We start from the raw sequence: 18,316 nt of genomic DNA, 5'->3' as shown, positions 1-18,316 counted from the left end.
AAGGTCCCTAACCTTTCTGTTCTTGGCTTCCTCTCTTCTAGCTCTACACAATCTGGGAAATCATTCTCATTCACCTGTGAAGGCTCCTGACTCGTTATTTTCAATCAAATCTTCCTTTAGATTTTCAAATACAGCTATCCCATATTGGTGTTTTATCTTGATGCAGAGTTAACACTTTAAATTGAGGGGGAAAAATATTCCAGCTTAATGAAATTTTAGATCTCTGCTACAAGTTGCAGAAGTTTTTACTTCAGAGGAGTAAAGTTTTTTTTTTTCTTCTGAAAGCATTATTTAGATTATAACCTACTTTTAAATAAAGTATTTTCTAATTTTTTGGATAATTCTGGGTTTTGTAAATCCTTAAAAAACAGGCATATAGTTCAAAGAAAACTATTAAACTAGCCATGAAAATGACTAGCCATGAATTCAATGGATTCTTGAATGTCAAATAATTCATTACTATGGATTGAAGTCCCTAGTACATGCTTGCTCTTCTTGCTCTATTCAGGAATTTCAAGATTAGGTTAAACTCTTATTAAATTCTTACCTTTGCTAGGTCTTTTTTGTGTGGCATTAGCATCTTCATGTACAAATGACTAACTCACTGATATTTAATAAGCTGATGTCAAAGATGGAATACCTACTTATTTTTTTAATGATGAGTAAAGATCACCATTTGGAAACATAAAACTCTTCTTCATTCAGTGTTCAAAATTAAATTGTATCCGGTTCATGAAAAGGTATATTTACTTAGTAATTTAATTGATGATATTCTCTGCCTCTATTTCAATCAACAGCTTAATCCATAGTGAATAAAAAAAGAAACATGTCTTCAGTCACTATTAGTTTACTAATGACTTAGAGGGCAAAACATCATGATCATTTGTTTTTTCAGGAACATAACTGGTAAAAATTCTTGTCCTTAGATAGTTTTGCTCTTCAATGATATGTATAAATAACTTTCGAATATGTATAAATATGTATACAATGTATACATATTGTATACAATTGTATTGTATAAATATGAATACAATGAATATGTATTCAATGATATGTATAAATAACTTTCGAATATGTATAAATAACTTTCGAATCTAGAGGGTTTTTTTAGTAATTTACCTCCCCCCCCCCTTTCTGGTCAAACAAGAACTTCTATGGTAAAATAATAAAAATTGAATTTAACTATAAATGACATTAAGGATGGAGTAAGCAAGCAAATTTATCATCTTGTTAATTTTCCTAATGCCCCCCACAGATTGACAGACACGTAAACTACTCTCTCTTTTGCCTCTTTTGCCCATGCCTCACATTTGTCTCAGTGTCCAATTTGTTCCTTCACTTTACACACAAATAGCACCAGAGGCTTATTTCCCATTTGTTTATATGTCATGACTTTAGAAAAGACATCTCTGTGAGACTCTGAAATGACTGTCTGCTTCTAATCAAATGCTGCATTTAAACATTTTGTATTCTGAGTTTTTTTCAGAAAAGCATTTGCACAAGGAATTCTCAATAAAACTATTAATGTAATACTATGTACCTATATTTGCTTTCTTTTCATATTTTATATAAATGCTCAGGATTTGTATTGGCTACATTTTATTTTACAAACATAATAAAAGTATTCATTTTACAATTCATTGACTGAATGTCTATTGAGCTCCTTTTGTGAACTCAGACAACATGTTAAGTACAGCGCATTAAATTGTGACTAAATCTGTGAAGGTTTTTGTCCTGGTAAAATCTTAAATGTGATGTTGGAAAGACAGAAATACATAAAATAACAAGTAAATCAATTAATCTGCATACCTTCTGACCTTTAATTACATTTAGAGATAATATCAGAGAGTGATGGGCACACTGGTTGCTTGAGTTTTTTATAAACAGTAAATCTTAGCTTTAACAATTAGGTTCCTTATACATCAATATGTATTATTATATTACACTGTATATATGGCATATATAACTTATAATTTTACTTTAATATAATATACATATAATATTGCATAAACTAAACTATCTGAATTTCTTTTTAAACATGAAAAGTTATAAATTTCACTAATACACTTTTGACAGTTCTGCTTAAAATATTCAATATCTATTTTGAGAAATGTAAAGGGCTAATTTTTTTTCTTTTAAGCATAGTAGGGTTATACATTATTTCATGGTTTTAGTGAGATGATTTCAGAAATGTATGTGTTTCAAACCTTTCTATAGTTGTATGTCTGGGAACTCCAATATTAATTTTCCAGAGTGATTGATTTTAATTTCATTTTTCAGTGAATAAACACAAATTATATTGGACAACATTCCAATCTGAAGATCAATAAGTCTTAGTTCCACACTACTGGAAGCTAAGAAGAGAGTTTTGAGAGTCTAAATATCATTTTGAGAAGAATGACAACATATAAGCCAATTGAAAGAGACTTTTTTGAAGGTAAGTGAATGTTAATAATGTTGAAGGGCAATGGGAAAGCAATGGCTTTTTAAGGACAACTAAACTGATGTCAATGTGAAAGAATCTTAGGGACCCAAGAACATGGACACAGTCCTCCCTCAGAGCAATAGAGCACCGCCGTTGAGGTATGACAAGATAACTACAATACAGATTGAGAAAGGCACATGCTGCAAACAAAGCAAGAAAACAGTAGTTTAAAATATGCTCTAGAATTTATTACATATTCCAAAATGTGCTGTTGAAATATTAATGAATGAAACAACCTGAAGAAATTGAATATTAATTCCCTCCCTCTCTCTTTCTGTGTGTAGACTTTTGCCCTCCCCCCCAAACATACCAACATACTGTAGGAAGAACATAAGGCAAATCAATTTCTTCCACTTAACACAATATATATTCTATGAGAACAGAGCTATTGCATGCCTCATATCTCTCTAGCTCTCCATTAGTCCAAACAGTGTCTAGTTCACAATAAGCGGCCAAAATATTTTTTTAAAATATTTTTCATAAATAAATGAACCACTCTTGTGTCAAAAGTTGGAGATCCTAATGAGTATAGCTATAGTTCTTACTATAAGATACAAAGACAGGTGCTCAGAATCCGAAACAGAGAAACATTGATTTATAACTAAACTGCTTATTTTTGTAAGCAACACAAGTAATAGCAAGGATTTTTTGTATGCACACTATACAGTAGGTCATAAAGTATAAATATAGATAAAAAATATACAAAGCTTGAAGTTATAACTAATCTATTAATTTAAAATTGTATTACATTTTTAAATAGTTCTAATTCTCTCAAGCAAAATCATATAATTAGGAGATTATAAAATATAGCCAGTAAATGTTTGACAAGAAAAGTCTATCTAAAAATTCAGTAAGGCAGGACTGAAAGAGTATAATGTCAGAAAAGGAATAAAACATTATACTTTTATCACTTTCTTCAGTAGGAATGAGGTGACGCCTTGGAGAATTCTGATTCCCATTTAAAATTGCACCAAAAACCATTAAGATATCTAGGAATAAACCTAACCAAAGGGGTAAAAGATCTGTACTCTAAAAGTTATAGAACATTTATGAAAGATATCAAAGATGACACCAAAAAAAATGGAAAAACATTCCATGCTCTTGGAATGGAAAAACAAATAGTGTTAAAATTTCTACACTACCCCTAAAACAATCTACACATTTGTGCAATCCCTATCAAATACCACCAGCATTTTCACAAAGCTAGAACCAACACACCTAAACTTTGTATGGAACCACAAAATACTCCGAATAGCCAAAGCAATCTTGAGAAAGAAAAACAAAGCTGGAGGTATTACAATTTCAAACTTCAAGCTATATTACAAAGTTGTAGTCCTCAAGACAGTATGGTACTGGCACAAAAACGACACACAGATCAATGGAACATGATAGGGAACCCAGAAATGAACCCACAACTATATGGTAACAATATCCAATGAGAAAAAGACAGCCTCTTCAACAATTTCTGTTAGGAAAACTGGACAGCAACATGCAGAAGAATAAAACTGGACCACTTTCTGGTGCCATACACAAAAGTAAATTCAAAATGGGTGGAAGACCTAAATATGAGAGAGGAAACCATCAAAACCCTAGAGAAGACAGGCAGCAACCTCTCTGACATCAGCTGCAGCAACTTCTTGCTAGACATATCTCTGGAGGCAAGGGAAACAAAAGCAAAACTGAGCTCCTGGAATCTCAACAACATAAAAAGCTTCTGCACAGTGAAAGAAACAGTCAACAAAACTAAAAAGAAATCTACAGATGGGGAGAAGGTATTTGCAAATGACATGTCTGATAAAGGGTTAGTATCCAAAATCTATAAGGAACTTCTCAAATTCAACAGCTAAAAAGTAAATAATCAGTTAAGAAATGGGCAGAAGACATGAACAGACATTTTTCCAAAGTACACATACAGATGTCTAACAGACACATGAAAAGATGCTCAACATCACTCATCATCAGGGAAACACAAATCAATTTTTTTTTAATTTTTATTTATTTATGATAGTTACAGAGAGAGAGAGAGAGGCAGAGACACAGGCAGAGGGAGAAGCAGGCTCCATGCACCGGGAGCCCGATGTGGGACTCGATCCTGGGTCTCCAGGATCGCGCCCTGGGCCAAAGGCAGGCGCCAAACCGCTGCGCCACCCAGGGATCCCCTGGAAACACAAATCAAAATCACAATTATGTACCACCTCACAACTGTCAAAATGGCTAAATTTAACAATGTAAGAAACAATAGATGTTGGCAAAGATGTGGAGAAAGGGGAACCCTCTCACACTGTTGTGGGAATGAAAACTGGTGTAGCCACTCTGGAAAACAGTATGGAGGTTCCTCAGAAAGAGAAAAATAGAACTACCCTATGACCCAGCAATTGTACTACTAGGTATTTACCCAAAGGATACAAAAATAGTGATTCAAAAGGGGCACATACATCCCAATGTTTATAGCAGCAGTATTAATGGCCAAATTAGGGAAAGAGCCCAAATGTCCATCAACTTATGAATGGATAAGGAAGAAGTGATGTACATATACACAATGGAATGAAGTCTTGTCATGTGCAATGACATGGGTGGAGCTAGAGTGTATTATGCTAAGTGAAATAAGGCAGAGAAAGACAAATATCACAATTTCATTCATATGTGGAATTTAAGAAACAAAATAGATGAACACAGGGGAAGGAAGAGAACAAAGAAGAGAAAGATGAAGGCAAACTATTAACTAGAGAAAACAAATAGGGTTGCTGGAGGGGAGGGGGTTGGGAGGTGGGCTAAATGGGTGATGGGTTTTAAGGAGGGCATTTGTGATGAGCACTGGGTGCTGCTATATGTAAGAGATGAATCACTAAATTCTATTCCTGAAACCAATAACTAACTAGAATTTAAATGAAAACATAAAACATGAAAAAACCACAAAAACTAATTTCAAACTAATTTTCTATAAACTTAAGTGTTTTTAATCCATATTTCCTAAATCAAAAACAAGCAAACTTAAATCCTATAAATCCTGTAATATACTAAATTAATTCTATCAGTAACCATATAAATAGTTGCTATTTAAGAAATTTAGTTTTTAGAATTTTATATCACAATAGACATATAAAGAAAGTTATCTAGTTTTCTATTTCAAATAGCACAGCCTTATTTCATCTAATTCCCCTTAACAACTGTCTGAATGTCTGTCAATTGGTAAACATGAGAAGCTTTGGACGTGGCCCTAACACATAGAGACAGATGACTTAAATAGATTTACAGAACAAAAAAGAGGGACCTATTGTTCTACTTTGTTTGTCTCTTGTCTGTACACAAATTACTTATGACACCTTTGGATGGATTGCTCAGTTACAGCTTCTGAGAAACTAGAGGAACTTTAGCATCCACTGTTCAATGTGGTTTTGTAAACTCACAGAAGTAATGGAGGTGGCAACTTGGTGTGCTTTTTGTAGGAACTGGTTTATAGAAAGTCCCATAACTTCAATTAAATTTTTTAAAATCTAAGCTCATTACAACTCCACTTCCATAAACACAGATGAGCTTATTTACCTATACACAGACACCAACACAAACTCACACTCTAGTCTCCAGACACTCTTGAATCTAGGACGTAGGAATTACTTACTTTTTTTTCTGTGCAGCATTCCCTCTGCCTGGAATTCCACTCACCATTACTGTTAGTACCTTGTTTATATCTTCCTGATACCAATTATCTGACCTTGTAGATCACTGTGTGTAAATCTTTCTATGCCACTATATTTTAAATTTGTTGAATGGAATATCTTTCTATCATCCTATGACATTCACATATACCTGGCACTTGCTTTCTCAGTAGTTATGAATGATAAAATATGTTTCTAAAATTGTTTAATAAGAGATTTTTATCATTGGATGTATATGTCACATAGAAAGTGATACTCTAGAGGGCAGCCCTGGTGGCCCAGTGGTTTAACGCCACCTTTGGCCTGGGGTGTAATCCTGGAGACCCTGGATTGAGTCCCACGTCGGGCTCCCTGCATGGAGCCTGCTTCTCCCTCTGCCTGTGTCTCTGCCTCTCTCTCTCTGTGTTTCTTATGAATAAATGAATAAAATCTTAAAAAAAAAGAGATACTCTAGAAAAAAAAGAAGTATAAAATCATTGTGTTTACATACTATATATTTGGAGTTATACTAATCTATTCATATGCCAAGATTTTTCAATATTCAACTGTTTTTTCATTTATGTAATTCATATAATTTCAACTTTATATAAAAGTTATCATTTTATAAAATCAGATGTTGTTTATCTGTATCTACGTATTATGTATATTAAATAGATACCATATAACTATGGTATATAGACCCATCACAAAGGAAGTTTCATTTAATGAAATCATAAATTTCACATTGCAGTGATATATTGTTACTGGTTTTTCATTGTTTTATTAAGAAGAATTTTTCCCTATGTGATTTTTTTTTTAAGATTTTATTTATTTGGTACACAGAGAGAGAGACAGAGACAGAGAGAGAACAAGCAGGGGGAGCAGTATAGGGAGAGGGAGAAGCAGGTTTCCCACTGAGCAGGGAGCCCAAAGCAAAGCTCAATCCCAGGATCCTGGGATCATGACCTGAGCTGAAGGCAGACATTTAACTAACTAGGCCACCCAGGTGCCCCCACCCCATATGATATTTTAAACATAAACTTTGCAGTTTTAAAATAAATGTATAACCTAATTATAAACATTAAATATTAGGCAGCCTTAAAGTCAGTGACTATGACCAGAAAATATTAATTTAATAGCCAAAAATTTCCATGTTATCATGAGAATGATGTATTCTTTTAAGTCATGATTTATAAGGAGTCAACAGTAACATATTTTAACCAGTTTCTATTAAGTTTTATTTCTTTTTTTTTTTTTTAAGTTTTATTTCTAAAGGTAGCTAACTCAGTGACAGTTTTGTCATTTCCATTTCTGCTCTCGGTTTCATCACTTGGCAATTTGTATGGATTACCCAGCCTTTCCCCAAAGAACAGTGAGGCTTGAATATAAATTAAGTCCTAGAGCATTCTCTTTCAAGTGTAGGATCACTGGGTTAATCTCTACATGAAATAGGCTGGTTGCAGAATGGAAGATCTGCCATGTGGACTAACGCTGGCAAAGTCAATATATTTTAGGGGATTTATCATGACACACTTTTCAAAAGTTTCTTCATAAGAACCCTGTGTGGTCTACACTAATCTAATGACTTTGATTTTGTTTGATATTTAATTGAAACACAGCTTTATCTTGTATCTTTATGTTTTCGGGCAAACAAAGAACTAAAGGGACTGATCCCTTTGGACTACTGCTTTTGGCAATAGATCTGACTCAAAGCATGCACACTATTTCATTATTTCATTATTTCAGTTTGTTTTATTTTAGGTAATAATTCCAAGATGATAACAGATGGGATATTAGGATGGCAGCAGATTAAAGGTTAAAGGAATGGTGGTTAGACATTTTCAAAATAATGCCCACACTAAAAGTATCTAATGAATGATGCAGGATACATCAATCCCTCCTTTTAAAATCTCTATCCCTAGATATGAATATTTAAAGAAGCAGAAAGATTATGTATAGCATAACAATAGGATGTAGCTTCAGGAATATATTGGTATATTTAGAAATCCCTATTTGAATGAGATGCTCACTATTTTTCCACATTCATTTGGGCAATATGGTTTACAGAAAAGATTAGTGGTTGCACAATTTCTAGTGCTCTGCTAATGTTACCAGGTAAAGGGAAAAAAACGGTAACTTAAGAAGCAATTTATAATACAGTAGATAAATCTTCTAGCTAGCCAAGGTTGCTTTACTAATACTTAAGGTATTATTTCTTCACCTATTATCACTGCAGCTCAAGGAATAATATCTCTCACTAGCATCTTATTTTATTATGTAAAAGAGCTGTTTTGCCAGAAAAGCAAATCAGAACTGTGAGAAATTTTGCTACCAATGGCTAAACACTGATCAACAGGCTACTTCAGATGTGAGGCAACCAGGAAGAAAATTCCATCTCTTTTATCTCGTATGTAGATGCTTCAAGACATACTTCCAGCTGCAAAGTTTCTACAAAATTCCTCCATGTGAACAGACTCATTCATCCAATGAGGAAATGCTCTTTTTGTTAGTTCTTATGAAGCAATAACTCAAAAGCAATGATTTACATTATTTCTTGCGCCACTTGCATTTCTCATCATGTTTGCTTCCCTGGGCTGTACCTCCCAGATCAAGCAATGTCTTATATTCACGTGTTAAACTTTGGTACCTAGATATTATCATCAAATTTGGAAAACATACAGAAATCTTTTATTTATTTATAAGTCTGTTATTTCTCTCTTGCCTTTAATGTGCATTAAAGTGAATGATACTTTCCAAATTTATAGCATTGTTATAGGTTAAACTGTGACACCCCCTCCCCCGCAAAAGTCTATGTTCAAGTCTTAACCCTCAGCATCTCAGAATCTGACCTTATTTGGAAATGGGGTCTTTTCAGATGTAATTAGTTAAAGTGGGGGTCATTAGGCCCTAATCCAAACTGACTGCTGTTCTTGGAAAAAGGGGACATTTGGAGACACACAGTTAACACTATGAAGGGTGATAAAGGCAGAAGGGTGATATTTCTACAAGCCAAAAATGCCAACAACTGCCAGTGATTCACCAGAAGCTGGGCAGGAAAATGGGATAGTTTCTCCCTCACTGCCCTCGGAAGAAACTACCTTCCAGCTTCCAGAACTGTGAGACAGTAAGTTTCTAGTTTCTGTTGTTTAAGCCACTGTCCTGGTGGTAATTCCTTATGGCAGCCCCAGCAAACTAATGTAATCATTTACATTTCTCTTTACTTAAAGTATTAAACAGAACATCCAATACCATAAAGGACAGCAAAAATGACAGTAGCAATCCATGTTTTATTTCTGACCTTAAATGTCTGTTAAGTGTCTTAAGTGTCTGTAACCCTCTTAATTTAGTTTTTCTATAGGAGGAAATTTTATTCTCCTCCTAGTGTTTTTAGAATTTTAATCTTACTTACATTTTGAAATTTTTCAGATACATTTTTTACAAATATTGAAACCATGATATAATTTTCCCCTTTTTAGGGTATTGATATAATTACATTAGTGATATAGACATATAAAATCATATATAACCATTTTTATATAAACAATTTATAAAACTATTTTTTCAGTTCTTGGGAAAAATCCTACCTGATCACAATGTAAAATTTTTTTAAAAAATTATATTTGGATTTTTGCCATTTATATTAATAAATAAAATCAATATTTTTTCCCTAGTACAATCTTTGGTATAGTGCCAAGATTATACTTACTGTATCAAATGAAAACTTGAGTTTCCTGATGTTTATACTTCCTGGAACAAATTTATTTGAAAATTTCATAGAGCTCGTATTTATAATCATCTTGCCCTGGGTTGATTTATATTTATTTACTCATCATAGGTCTTTTAAAGTTTTGTATTTTCTTTTATTACATTTTCACACTCTATATTTTCTGGGAATGTTTCCATTCTATCTATGCCTTCAAATTTATCAGTACATAATTGTTTGTGAACTTTACAATTTGATTAAAGTTTATTATAATTCTTGTTATTTCTGTTTTCAATCTAAATTATATCAATTAATATTTATTATATAAAAAGATCCCCCAAAACTTACTGACATACAACAAGGCACCATTTATTTCTCTCTCAAATTTATTGATCAGCTGTGGGTTCTCAGGTCTGGTTAGCCTGGGTGATGTGTCTTTTGATTTCAAGCATTTGGGGTCAAGTGGTAGGTCAGCCCTCTCCTTGGTTTGCTGATGGCTGCCTTCTCATTGTGTGCTCACGTGGTGGGACCTTTGCTCTCTGTGTCCTAATCTTTTTTTTTTTTTTAAGATTTTATTTATTCATGAGAGACAGAGAGAGAGAGAGAGAGAGGCAGAGACATAGGCAGAGAGAGAAGCAGGCCCTAGGCAGGGAGCCCGTTGTGGGACTTGATCCCAGGACTCCAGGATCATGCCCTGGGCCGAAGGCAGGCACTTAACCGCTGAACTATCCAGGCATCGTTTGGAGTCCTAATCTTATAAGAACACCAGACATTGGACTAGGGCCCACTCATTTTAACTTAATTACTTCTTTAAAGGCCCTGACTCCAAATACAATGACATTCTAAGATACTAGGGATGAGGGTTTCAATACATGAATTTTGGGGAAACACAATATAGCTCATAATATCTGTATACTGAAAATTATGAAATATTGCTGGGAGAAACATAAAAGACATAAACAAATGGAAAGATCTATCATTCTCTCAGCTCAGAGTTTGCATCATCTACAGTTACTAACATATTCATTCTCTCCAAATTGATCTATATATTTAACACAATCTCAAAAATTCTAACAAGATATTTTTGTAAATGCTTCAAGCTGATTCTAAAATTTCTATGAGAATGCAATGAATTTAAGATGATTAAATCAATTTTGAAAAAGGACTAGGTTGGTGTATTTACACTCGTATTTTAAGGCTAGCTATCAACCTATACTGATCAAAAGAATATATTATTGGCATTCAGAATTCATACAGGAATTCTAGAAATAGACTGCATACATGCATGTGTGTGTGTATTTTCTGAAGACATTTTAAAACGTCTTTTCTTTCTAAAAGACATTAAGAAAGTGAAAACATGCCACATATGTGAATATATATATATATATATATATATATATATATATCTGAAAAGGAATTTTATCTTGAATATATAAAGAACACTTACATAATAACATACCAATAAGAAGTAAAATAACATAAAAGATTAATATCCAAAGGAATGTTTGATGGCAAACAAGCACCTTATCTACACAAATACTTGTGCATGAATATTTATCACAATTATGAATAACATTTCACCAACTGGAAACAACTCAAATATTCACTAAAGGTGAACGGATAAATATATTGTAGTAATCTATTCAATGAAATGGTTTTTGGCAAAAAAATGAATGAATCATTGATTCTGAAAAATAATGATGAGTTTTAAAAAAAATATATGCAGAGAAAAAAAAATGTCATTCACAAAAGACTACATTCTGTATAATTGAATTTATTATTAAGCCCCTGAACAGACAAAACAGACAATCTATGTCAACAGACATCAAAAGGTGGTAGCCAGAAACTGGGAGTGTGTGAGGCAGAAAGAGAGAAACATCACTGGAAAAACAAGAGGGAAACATTAGGGTGACAGAAATGTTACGTATCTTGTTTTGGGGTTGGCTACCTACGTTTATAGTTCTCTAAATTCACTGATCTGAATATTTAAGATATGTGCATTTTATTTTGAAGTAAATATATACCTATTACATATTTATTATCTATAGAAGTTATTATGGATTTGTTGAATACAATAATTATTTTATATTTATTCATACTATAATACTACTTTATTCAAATTATGTTCAACTTTATAAAACTTCACATTATTTTAGGTCCAGCTCAAAATCCAGTTGTTTTGTAACATTTCTAAATATTTGACCTGCTGCTGTGGTCTCTCCTTTCTATAAACTCCTATCTATACCATAAAATTCAGCACTTAAAAGCCTATGTGATATATTAGTTGATTAGATATATGTGATCTAGTAGAGTAAAACTCTACTAGAAATATAATAGCTTACATTTTTTCAGTAAAGTATTAAGTACTGTGTATAGATTACTGTAATATCAGTTTACAATAAAATTTATTAAAGTATTAAAAGTGAATAATTAAAATTATCTCACAAAAAGTAATTGATACACATTTTAAAATTAACACTGATTTTGCAGATTCATCAAATTTTTTACAGATATCCTATATCATTGAGAGTTATAGACCTGAAGAGTATATTCTATATTTCATTTTTTGATATACTAATCAGTGCCTATTTTAAAGTTGATTTTTTTCACTATGTGATTTTAGGTTTATTTTGGTATTAAACATTTGTAGCCTCTTACTTGTGCTAAGAGTTGAGTATAATAGTGCCTCTGACTTAAGAAACCAAAAAGAAACATGAGTGACCATACTTGCTTAGCATCTCTTAGTACATGCAACACTTTTTTTTATCTTATATTATAATATTTGTGGTAAGCATCTTTAACCAGTACAACTTTTTTTTTCTTTTTTTTTTCCTATACTGCAACCAAGTTTATGCTAAGGAGTTTTTCTATAATCCAGAGCTGTTCCTTTAGGTAAACCATTAAGGTGTAGGGCCTGAAATCATATCACATAGAAAGCTATATATAGAGAACATATCCACTGCCATAAAAAAGTTCTATTTTGATTAAAATACTACTACAGGGAAGCCCTGGTGGCTCAGTGGTTTAGCGCTGCCTTCAGCCCAAGGCGTGATCCTGGAGTTGCGGGATCGAGTTCCACGTCGGGCTCCCTGCATGGAGCCTGCTTCTCCCTCTACCTGTGTCTCTGCACCTGCCCCCCGTGTCTCTCATGAATAAATAAATAAAATCTTTAAAAAAATAAAATAGAATAAAATAAAATACTACTGCAATAAAACATGGTGAACGCATTGTTTCCACGAAAGAGAAAAATCAGGAAACTGAAACTGTATCATACCATTTACCTTTCACATTTTAAAAAATGTTCACTAACATATTTACTAATTGTTTCAACATTTCTTTTTACACTATTTAATTCTCCCTAAATCTATCAGTCTTTATGTTTGATATGACATTGCTGTCACAATGTTGAAATTCTGTCCTCACAGCAGATGGCATCAGTTTAGGGTGTTACCAGCTTCTAATATTTAATTCAGTGAAAAGTCAAGGAAAAAGGATGCAGTAAGATGAATTTTATCTCAAATTATGAAGATTTCATATTGATGGTTACAAAGTTTCATGGCTAAAATAAAAACCTATTAATTCTAATTCTAGATAATCACTTGGAAATCGTGTGCTAATCTGACAAAAAATGGCACATAAATAGGATATTCTTGCTAAATTTTAATCCTGAAACAGACCAGTATTTACCAATAAATAACATTGACAGAAAATGAAATAATGAAAACATGATTCTTTAGGAAAAGGTTTATCTAATAAGTGTTTTACCTAATGGATACTGACCTTTAAGAATTTTTGAAAAGTATAACAAAACATCTAAAACTTTCTTGAGGGAAGGAAAATAATTAAAAGTAAAATGAATAACTCAAAGATAAAAATAATAGATTGCTCCATAATAAGTTGTCCTCTTGAGAGTAATATGCCTACACTACTGATTTAACACTGTAATATGGGGAAAGAATAAAGGCACAATAAACGAATTTGTAGATTATTCATCAATACAATCTTACTCTACTCAACAAACTTTACTCTGTAACAGATATGGTGATAAGTCTTAAGAATATAAAGTGAAATAAATAAGATGCTTGTTCTCAAGGTATTTACACTCTAGCAGGAGAAACACTGCAAATATTTAAAATGACTATGATAACACCCTGACAGAGGTATGCATGGAGATATTTTGGATGTTCAACAAAGGAGGCTCTATTAACACTCATGAGACATCAAGACAAACATGTGGGGGTGCTTTTGAAGGAATAGTAGGTGTTATTCACACATGAAAATTTAAAATGTATTCCATGTAGAGAGAAAAGCATCATAAAAAAATGTAGAGATGGTAATGTCATTCTGCATTTGGGACACTGCAGGGGCCATTATAGTCTAGATAAAGGGTGTAGAAGACAAGAGTAGGACACTGGAGGGTAGGCAGAAATCAGATTATGAAATGCATGATGTACAAAGCCAATATATTTGTGCTTACTAACAAATTTATTCAGAAATGTTTAAGTAAAAAAAGTTATATAATTCTTTCCTCTCTTAGAAATATAAATGGCAATTATGGCAAAGACTGATCAGAAAGGCATCAAATTGGAAGAGAAAAATTCACTGGGAGGTGGCTGTAATGAAGGTACTAAAAAAATGAACTTGGACTAAGCTGTAATGGAGGAAAGGGAGACAATTTTAGCAAGGAGAAACTCAGGAATCATTTATAAGTTTCATGTCCAGAGATAAAAGAGATAATGTCCCACCTTCTAGCCTTATGCCACCACAATGGGCACTTTGCAATAGAGATGGAAGAAAAACAAAATTATGGTGGGGATGGAAAAGACTTTGATTATGATACACTGAATGTGACATATTTTTGGAACATCTTCAAATGGTTACACATACATACACCCATACATCCACGCATATGTGTATTAAAAAGTCACTACTTTGGGGGCACCTGGCTGGCACAGTTGGTTAAAGCTTCACACTCCTGGTTTTGGCTTAGGTTGTGATCTCAGGGTTGTGAGACTGAGTTGTGCATTGGGCTCCATGTTCAGTGTGGAGTTTGCTTGAGATTCTCTCTTGCTCTCCCTCTGCCCCTCCAGCTAATGCTCACTCTCTTTCTCTCTCTCTAAAATAAGTAAATAAATCTTTTTTAAAAATGTTACTGCTTTTGTAATCTTTCTAAAAATTAGATTTCTGAAACAGTACTCTGAGCAGGTAAGGGCTTAATTGGAAGGAGAAGGGAAAAAGAAATCTCTTACACTATACATCTTTATATGGAAAGTATCATTATGACAAAAGATGGGGAAAATCTTGGCCAAAACTTTTAATGCTGCTGAAGACAGATAAGCTTTAAAACTTTATTTTAAAAACACTGAAGAGGGGATCTCTGGGTGGTGCAGCGGTTTGGCGCCTGCCTTTGGCCCAGGGCGCAATCCTGGAGACCCGGGATCGAATCCCATGTCAGGCTCCTGGTGCATGGAGCCTGCATCTCCCTCTGCCTGTGTCTCTGCCTCTCTCTCTCTCTCTCTCTCTCTCTGTGACTATCATAAATAAATAAAAATTAAAAAAAAAAAAAACACTGAAGAGGGCAGCCCGGATGGCTCAGCAGTTTAACGCCACCTTTGGCCCAGGGCCTGATCCTGGAGACACAGGATTGAATCCCGCGTCGGGCTCCCTTCATGGAGCCTGCTTCTCCCTCTGCCTGTGTCTCTGCCTCTCTCTCTCTGTGTGTCCCTCATGGATAAATAAATAAAATCTTTAAAATAAAAAATAAATAAAAACACTGACGGACTGTGGAATTAATGAGGATCAGATAAACTTAAAATGCAGAGTTGCTTGCCATTTCTGAGCATAGGCTGAAAATGCTGCTTGGCCCAGGCAGAGAGACTTTATTGTTGGAAAGAAAGCAATGATGTTTTGGCAGTTGGTTAGGGCTGGTATGATGGACTGCAACCAAGAGAGCTTCAAATTCATAGCTGGGCTTAACCATAACTTCTGGGTACAGTGAGGAGATGAATGGGATGAACTGGCCAGGCGGGATGAAATCTTCCAGAGCTTAGTAACACTTTAGGAGACAAAGTTCCACTAAAGGAAGGAATCTACCACACACACAAAAATAAATAAATAATATTTTCCTTTTTGACTTTTGAAGTCATGTAAGACAGAAGGATAAAAAGCTAAGCACAAAATCTTAAGGGCAGAACTGAAACTCTTGAAGTCCCAAAGGTCTAACATGTCAGAGATCCATTAAGGGTCTTAAAAATACCAGGAGGGTCATCCTGAAGAACAAGAATGACTGGGTCTTACTAAACCAGCAACCTAGCTCTGGTTGCGGTGAATAGACTCTCAGCCTCAAAGGAAAACCCTCTCCTGTGGAAGATGTCATTTGAAGCTTCTATAATTTTTTGTCTAGCTATATAACAAAAACACATAATGTACATGAAATGTTAAGAAAATATGACCAAAAGTCAAAGGAGAGATAAAAGAAAGCAAATGCATAGATAACCTAGTCTCTGGGGATAGCAGACGAGATTTTTTTTATTTGTGATTACTACTTTGAAAAAATATATAGGAAAAGATCAGAAAAAAACTGATTAAAATTGAGGATTTCAACAGTGAAGTAAAATGGATGAAAACGAAAACAAAACAAAACAAAACAAAAACCCAAATGGGTATTTTAAAACTGTAAAATACAACTAGGTGCTTAATGAGTTTCACAGCAGAATACAGAATTTGTAAACATAAGCAACTCAATATAAAAATATATAAACAGAATACTCTAAGAAAGAAAAGAATGGGGGAAAAAAGAACAGAGCAAAAATATATACTCTTTGAATACACAAGTCTGAATAACTGATTAGCTTTGGGGGCATACTGACTCAGAATCAATAGGAAGGGCCTTGTGTGTTGTGGGAAATGTTCTGTATTTCAATTTTGGTAGTTACTATACATATATAGCCATCTATAAAAATTGAGTTGTATATTTAAGATTTTTGCACTTTATGTCTGCTATGGGTGTATTTAGTTTGCAGCAATACGTCAAGTTGAACATCGCATGTGCACTGCCTATATGTATAATGCAATTCCACAAAACACTAAAACATATTTTAAGAATAATTTATTGCTGGGCAGCCCCAGTGGCGCAGCGGTTTGGCACTGCCTGCAGCCTGGGGTGTGATCCTGGAGACCCACATCGGGCTCCCTGCATGGAGCCTACTTCTCCCTCTCTCTGCCTGTGTCTCTGCCTCTCTCTCTCTATGAATAAATAAATAAAATCTTTAAAAAAAAGAGTAATTTATTGCTAAAACAAGTATAGTAAGTAAGATTGATTCAATCGACAAATTTCTTAAGTATCTTGTAATTTTGCTGGGGTCAGCTAATTAATAGTTTTAAGATCCAATGAGTAAAATATGTGTGATGATATAAAATAAAGTGACATAATAATTTGTTAAACCATTACAGGTATGATGTGAAGGCAAAAAGAAAAAAGTTATTGATTAAAGGAGAACGAATTTACTTTACCTGCATGGTTTCAAAAAGTATTCTTAATCAGAAATGACTCGGAAGGGATCCCTGGGTGGCGCAGCGGTTTGGCGCCTGCCTTTGGCCTAGGGCGCGATCCTGGAGACCCGGGATCGAATCCCACATCGGGCTCCCGGTGCATGGAGCCTGCTTCTCCCTCTGCCTGTGTCTCTGCCTCTTTCTCTCTCTCTCTGTGACTATCATAAATAAATAAAAATTTAAAAAAAAATTAAAAAAAAAAAAAAAAAAAAGAAATGACTCGGAAGGGCAGCCCGGGTGGCTCAGCGGTTTAGCACCACCTTCAGCCCAGAGCCTGATCCTGGAGACCTGGGATCGAATTTCGCATCGGGCTCCCTGCGTGGGGCCTGCTTCTCCCTCTGCCTGTATCTCTGCCTCTCTCTCTCTGTGTCTCTCATGAATAAATAAATAAAATCTTTTTAAAAAAGAAAAGAAATGACTCGGAATTAGCCATTTTCTAAAGCTTTATAGGTATGTGTTAATAAACTATTATGTTTTACATATTTATATGATAATTCCTTCTAAGTATTTACCATAGATTAAGAAATGTTGCTTTATAACACATCACTTTGAGTTATTTATTTAACATATATAAAAAAAACTGGGTATATAAAATTTTCTGTCACTGTGCATCTTTCAACAAACCCTCAGCAGCCTACAGCACTACACGGATGAGGTGACAGGTTCCGTCTGTCAGCAGTATCTGATATTCATGTCATTTTTTAGTGATAGATTCCCCCCCTTCCTCTTTTGGAGGAAGAAGACTACTTCTAAGAATGACAAAATGCAAGGTTTGAAATGTGATAGGCCACTTTATAACGTGGTTTCATGACTGACTGTAACTAGTACTTTTATGTCACTTTCTGACATACTTTAAAAATACAATTGTTGGAAATGCTAATAATTCAGTTCAGTTGGAGAGTGTTTCCTTCTTTTCAAAGAAGTACTACAAACACTTGATTC

The 18,316-nt window shown here is 34.0% G+C and overlaps 1 long non-coding RNA gene across 5 annotated transcripts in view; it reads left to right on the top strand.

Annotated features, from left to right (window-relative positions):
• LOC144318576 (uncharacterized) overlaps nucleotides 1–17,405 on the top strand; it is a 56,280-nt gene extending 38,875 nt beyond the window's left edge. For 4 of the 5 annotated variants that reach the window (XR_013384622.1, XR_013384624.1, XR_013384620.1 and 1 more), the window contains 2 exons: nucleotides 2,281–2,437; nucleotides 17,276–17,405. This is a non-coding gene — a long non-coding RNA (uncharacterized LOC144318576). Of the gene's footprint in view, nucleotides 1–2,280; nucleotides 2,438–14,360; nucleotides 14,448–17,275 lie in introns of all 5 variants that reach the window. The other variant, XR_013384621.1, reaches the window with a different exon arrangement.
• The last annotated feature ends 911 nt before the right edge of the window (nucleotides 17,406–18,316 follow it).

The sequence above is a fragment of the Canis aureus genome, chromosome 8, assembly GCF_053574225.1.
Source record: "Canis aureus isolate CA01 chromosome 8, VMU_Caureus_v.1.0, whole genome shotgun sequence".
Lineage (NCBI taxonomy): Eukaryota > Metazoa > Chordata > Mammalia > Carnivora > Canidae > Canis > Canis aureus.
Note: the sequence above shows the minus strand (reverse complement) of the source record. Positions and strands in the feature narration are given on the sequence as shown.